The sequence below is a fragment of the Echinops telfairi genome, unplaced genomic scaffold (assembly GCF_000313985.2).
Source record: "Echinops telfairi isolate 266 unplaced genomic scaffold, ASM31398v2 ScPeMD7_31;HRSCAF=116, whole genome shotgun sequence".
In the NCBI taxonomy this organism is placed as follows: domain Eukaryota; kingdom Metazoa; phylum Chordata; class Mammalia; order Afrosoricida; family Tenrecidae; genus Echinops; species Echinops telfairi.
Genome location: NW_022103928.1, coordinates 10,425,465 through 10,431,784, shown reverse-complemented (window position 1 = coordinate 10,431,784; position 6,320 = coordinate 10,425,465). Strand labels below are relative to the sequence as shown.

Sequence of the window (6,320 nt, the reverse complement as noted above, 5' to 3'; positions counted from 1 at the left end):
GAGCAGCTCTCGGCCATGCGAGGTGAGTGCGAGGTTGACAATGTGGACATCAGCACTGTGGGGTGAGAGCCCAGGACGCCAGGGACAGCTCGAGCAGCAGCCTTCTTCACCTCCAAGTCCTCTTGCTCCTGGTCAGCAAATCCACCTCTGGGGTCTCTCTGCCACCGGACTCCTCCTTTCTCTCCTCTGCCCCCTGAGGCAGTTCAGGGACAGCATCTGTTTCCTTCATGTCCCTTTCTGGGTCACTGCTAGGTTTTGGCAGCTTCCTGATTTTTCGCTGCTTCCTTCTTGGCCAGGTCGGAGGGCCTGGTGAACCCCAGGGGCAGGTTACTGCTCTCTCAAGGAGCCGGGCCTCGCTGCTTGGCCTTTGCCACAACCTAGTGTTTCTTCTTCTTCTTCTTCTTTTTTTCTCCAAAAAATGGAACTTCTCTTTCTTTTCTTGACAGGACACAGTGTTCACTAAGCACTCACCGATGGCCGAAATCACAGCATGCATCCGGACAAAGAAATCTTGGTGCCAGGTGTCAGCCAGATGACAGGGCACGCGGTTCAACAAGGAGAACGGCTGCTGCTGTGTGGCGGGCTGTCCCACGAGCAGTGACTTCCCCTTGTCAAACTCTCATTCTCGGGTCCCACACTCATGGAGGAAACCATGCCTGATTCTGCACCCCCACCATGACTGGCGGTCCATCTAGCCATGGTGAGCCACAGAGTTTCATGGGCAGGGTTTTGGAAATAGACTGCCTGACCGTTCTTCCTAGTCCTTCTTAGTCTGGAAGCTTCACTGAAACCTGGTCAGCATCACAGCAACGCACAAGGCCTGGTGACAGGTGGATGGTACCTCTGCATGGGCACCCTGTCTGGATTCCTGCACGGAACCACCAATAGCCAACCCCTAGGTATGTTTCAGGAGCCAATATTTCCATCCTGTGGTCAAAAGTTGGCACTGGGACCCAGCTAGGAATCTTGCCTCCAACAATGACGGGACTTAGCGGGGTGGGGGTCCCTCACTTGCCTCTCCTCCATCCCCCAAGATAACATCGAAGAAAACAGATGTGTTGAACATGCTCCACCCAGTAGGTGGCTGTAGTTGAAGAGCAAACGGATGCTTGGGATTGGCCACCTATTACTGTTCCCGCTCTGTGGGGACCCCGGCTAACACGGGAACTGCCAAAACACGGATGGCAGTCTCAGCTTGTCTTTCCGCAACTCTTTCCCTCAAGGAAGCAAAATGCCACAAAACAGAAACCGACTCGCAAACAAATCCTCCTCTGACTTCATTATCCCCTCACAAAGAGGGGGTTTCGTAGCTTCCCAGGAACCTTTGCTACGTCTGGCTGAAATCTTCAGTGCAGGTGGACCAGGGAAGGGTTGCGCAATTGTTTTGCATTTTAAATATTGCTGAGTGTGATTGGCGCTCAGTGAGGGTGAAATTAAAACACCTCGCTTGCCTAGGTTTCGCTTCGCCACTGAGGGTAATTGCAGGTACCTGCCGCAGCCACTTGCCTAAGTAGCTTTCTGTCTGATCCCCATCGAGATTCTGAGCAGCAGATCTCTGTGGACCGCAGAACACCATCATTTCACTTAATAAGGCATGATGGAGACGAGAGTGTAACTTAAGTGTACTCTCCCTTCTCCAACCAATTACATGGTACTTATGGGGACCCAAGATGTTCCCTTTCATCTCTGGGAAGGCAGCAGGCTTTGTAAAACCCCCAGGGAAGCACTATTTACTTCTACCACACGTGCCTCTGTCAGAAATACCCATCCTTACTTCTGAATCGGTAGAAGAACCACAGAGGGCTCTCCAGGGATGCGTGTAGAAACCTGTTCTATTGCTACACTTTCACACAGTGTGGCTCTTTCTGAATTCTCTTGGGTAAAGGCTGGCGCCCCTGGAGCACAAAGGCCTTGCTGTGACCTGTCCGAAAAGGGGCGAGTTATCACACCTGGGCAATGGGAAGCAGCAAGGGCATGTGAATTCCAGGGACTTGCCTCCAGCCTCCCAGGAGGAAAGCAGAGACAGGAGAGGCAAGCTGGAGCAGAAGGGAAGAGCAGGCCATAATGAAGAGCAAGAGAAATTGCCCCAGCCAGCACAAAGATGACAATCCCTCCACTTCCATATTCAAAGGCCAGAGAGCAATCACACGATGGCTTTTTCCCACCCACTGACCATGTGATGGAGGCAACCTCTGTTATTTATCACGTAAGAATAGCTAGCATTCACTGAAGGTCACCTCTGTGCTCAGTTCTATGGGACTATGTGCAAGCCTCTGACAGCCCCAGGATGGAGGCTGTAGCTATTATCCCCAGCTCCATGTTACCAGTGAGGGAACAGACTCAAAGAGGCTGCCAAGAGCCCCATAGCTAATAAGTGGGATCACTGGGACGTGAACCCAAGAATGATCCTAAGCAGGGGTTCTCCGTAAGAGGGCAGGGATGGGGAGGAAAAGTCCTTCCCAGGGCCATGTACCAATGTCTACAGATGCCCTTTCCAGTTGTCATTCCTCAGGGGTGTCACTGGAATCTAGTGAGTGGAGATCAGGGATGTGGCTAAACAGCCAACATGCACAGCACAGCCCCACAGCAAAGAATGATCTAGTCCCAAGAGCGACAGGGCCACTATCGAGATCCCTGTGCTGAGGGCGAGCTGTTAATGCTCCATCACGATTCATGATGTTAATTCTTTCCTCCTGCCTTTTCGAGGGTACCTTAAGTCACACACACACACACACACACACACACACACACACACACACTTTCTGTAAGCATTCTTGGCCTAGTCTACTTCTTACAATTGCTGAGAGACTGGGCACAACTACCAACTGGGCACAACTACCAAAGGACGACCTCGAACCATTTCTGACATTTGATCCGGGAGGGAGCACACGGGAGCCGGTCATCCTGGAGCAACTGGAATCAAGCTTGAGCACACGTTTTGAAAGACACTGTCTGGATGCTCTTGTGGTTAGGATGCTGGATCCTCAAAGTGGAGTCAGTACACCGTCTGGAGGTTCAGAGTAGATTGGCTACGTAGTCAGTCAGCCACAGATAATAAGTTAGCCAACAAGATCTAGCCCCCTAGCCCCAGGTCTGAGACCTCTGCATTCAGAGGGCGGGTGCTGGATGGGCAAAGAGCTTTGGCTGCTCTAGTGGCTTCTACTGACCGGACACTGGGAGAATCATTGTTTCTCTGGGCTTTTTACTCACACTACTCCACGAGGGGACACTGGGCTGTCCTCGTTATTTCATATGACTCGCTCTCTGATAGCTTTACAATAACTCTTGACTATCTAGTCACAAGCTCTGATGGCGCAGGGGTAACACATTGAACTGATAGCCCTAAGGCCAGTGGTTTGAACGCACCCGCCGCTCCATGGGAGAAAGATGAGACTATCTCCGTCAAGATGTAAAGTCTCAGAAACCCAAAGGTAGTTCTACTCTGTGCTAAAGGGTTGCTCGGAGTCTGACCTGAAAGGACAGCAGTGGGTTTGGTTTTCTGGTTTGGACCCAGCCACAAGCATTTTATCTTTCTTTCACTGTTCCTCACATGTTAATTTTTAAAACATTGCTCAAGTAATACGTTCATTGTAGGGGGGAAGCTATTGGTGAGCAAAAAGAAGAAAATAAAAACGTTTCCTAAGCTCATTTTACTCAGGATGAACAGCTGTTCACATTTTCACCTTTTGTTTTCCCCCCATCCACCCATCCCCACATGCTGCTTTGCCGTCTTCTTCTTTCACCCACGACAAACCGGGAACATCTCCTCTCTCTGCATCAACAAAGCTCTACTCATCATAATCCCTACATGCTGTGCGGTGCTTCCTATAAAGGGCGCTCTTAAACATCTGGTGGTGAGTGATTTAAAAAGTGGGGTACACACACAACAGAACATCATTGAGCCACAAAGAGAAGTAAGACTCTGATACATGCCATGATGTGGGCGCATCTTGAGAACTGACGAGTGAAATGAGCCAGAGACAAAGGGGGTGATCTCATCTATGGGAACATCTAGACCAGGCGGTGCAAACAGACAGAAGGTTGATTAGAGGTTACCCAAGGCTTCTGAAGAAGGATCTCGGGTTTTGTAGAGGGTCATCAGTGAGACGGACTGACACAGTGACTACAGAAATGGGCTCAAATGTAGCCGTGATTGTAGGGAAGATGCAGGAGGCGGCAGTGTTTCGTTGTGTTGGGTTGTGGGTCCCTGCATATTGGAACCCACTGGAGGGAGGAGGAAGGGAAGGAGGGAGGGAGGGATGGGGAAATAGAGGTAAGGGGTGAACAAGATCATAAACGTAATGAATGCAATTCATGTACAAACTTAAGAACGATTAAAATGTCAAATATATGGTGCACATATTTGTATCCCAATAATATTAAAGAGGAGAAAACAACAAAGCAAAACAAAAAATCTAGCAGAAGGATGGGGCCACCGAGGTGTGGTCATGATTCCTACCAAAGCCACACCCAGAAGCCCCTGGGTGCTCTGCTCCTAAGTGGCAGGTTGGAGATTTGAGTCTACCCGGAGGTGGCTCAGAAGAAAGGCATGGTGAGCTATTTTGGAACAGCCAGAGACTGTAAGGCCCTGTGGAGCACAGAGCTCCTCTGACACACGGGGCTGCCCTGAGTCGCAGCGGCCCCATGGCGACCAGTAAAGTTCCCAAATCAGGCAGAGCGGTGAAAAGGCCTTCAGGCTTCTTTCAAAGCCGCAGGATATGCAGCAGAACCCACCAACCGCTCTCTGCCCATCAGGATTACCGCCTTGGCAACCCAATCGGGCTGCTCCACTCTACGCCATCGTGTGAGGCTCCCCAGTAGAGGGTGGGTTTGGATAGACGCGGCATCTTTGGGATAAACAGAGAAGTCTTCCCCTACACTTCCTTCTGAATCCCCCACTGAGATGATATGAGTTGCTCTCAGCACTTATCATAGGCACTGCCCATGAGAACCACCAAGTGCCCACTTAGGGTTCACGGGCACGGCACAGATGATGTGGAAAGAGAAGGGCAGATAAGGGCAGGAAGACCCAATGGTGATGTGGAAGGAAAAGTTGAAGGGCAGCAGGGATGATCAAAAAGAGAAAAACAGAACAAAAAAGCAGGAGGCATTTAGAATAGGGGCTGCAGGATGCTGGGAGGTGCTGCTGGGAGAGGGGGGAGTGGTACCACTCGGAGACACCTCTGGCTGCCCTCCTCAAGGGAGAGGGTGCTTTTCCAATGAGATCATGCCAAGCCTCACCCTCCATTTAAACGCCTGCCTGACTGCCTGCGCCTGCTCCTTATCAGGCTTTGCAAGTGCCCCCATCTGGGCTCCATTACAGAAGACACCCATATGTTTTCCGAAGATAATTTACAGCACGGAGCTTACATCCCTCAGCCTGCAGAAGCACCTCAGAAATGTGGGGGCGTGTGGACCATCCTGGGCAGGGAGCGCAGGCTGAGTGCATTAGGGCACATACATCTACATGCGTCGGTCACACAGACCACGAGCACAGGTCTGCACAATTGCAAAACTGCAGGAGAGATGCAGGTTCACTACAAGGTCATAAGAATGGCGTGCTGTGCCTCCACATCAAATGTTTTGTTTCCTGTGTGCAGAGCAGTACACACCTCCGCACCACACTTCAGAACTAAAGGAGCCCAGTAACCACATTCTGATGCCTGGTGACACCAGGGTGCCAGGGCAAAGTTGTCCTCCACGGGTTTCTCAATGACTGATATTCTGGAAGTAGATCACCAGACCTTTCTTCTGAGGCACCTCTAGGAAGACAAACCTCCAACCTTTAGGTTAGCAGTCATGGATGTTAACCAGTTTCCAAACCAGACCCGTTGCGATAGAGTTGATTTTGACTCAGAGTGGCCTCATGCAGGCTTTCTAAGGCTGCAAGTCTGTGTGGGAGCAGGCAGCTTCATCTCCCTCCCATGGAGCTGCTGATGGGTTTGAACCTTCAACCTGGCAGTGAGCAGCCCATTGTGCTACCTGGACTCCTCGTTGCATGACCCAAGGACTCCAAAGTAGACAAGACGTATAAAATGTTTAGCTCATTGTCAGCCACAGGGTCAACGCGCACTTCAATACTGAGAAAACCTATTGAGAGCAAAACCTCAGGGCACTTTTCTTCCTCATGAACGCTGCAATTAAACAAGTCCTGGCCATTTAGTGAGGTCTAGATAAAGACATGTACATATGCAAATATATTTATATGAGGATGGGGAAATAGATCTATGAACTTATATTTATAGGTTTAGTATTAAGGTAGTAGAAGGACATTGGGCCTCCACTCAAGTACTCCCTCAATGCAAGAATACTTTCTTCTA

At 50.3% G+C, this 6,320-nt stretch overlaps 1 protein-coding gene across 3 annotated transcripts in view; it reads right to left on the bottom strand.

Moving 5' to 3' along the window:
- FRMD4B (FERM domain containing 4B) overlaps positions 1 to 6,320 on the bottom strand; it is a 332,839-nt gene that overhangs the window by 141,953 nt on the left and 184,566 nt on the right. The window lies entirely within an intron of this gene.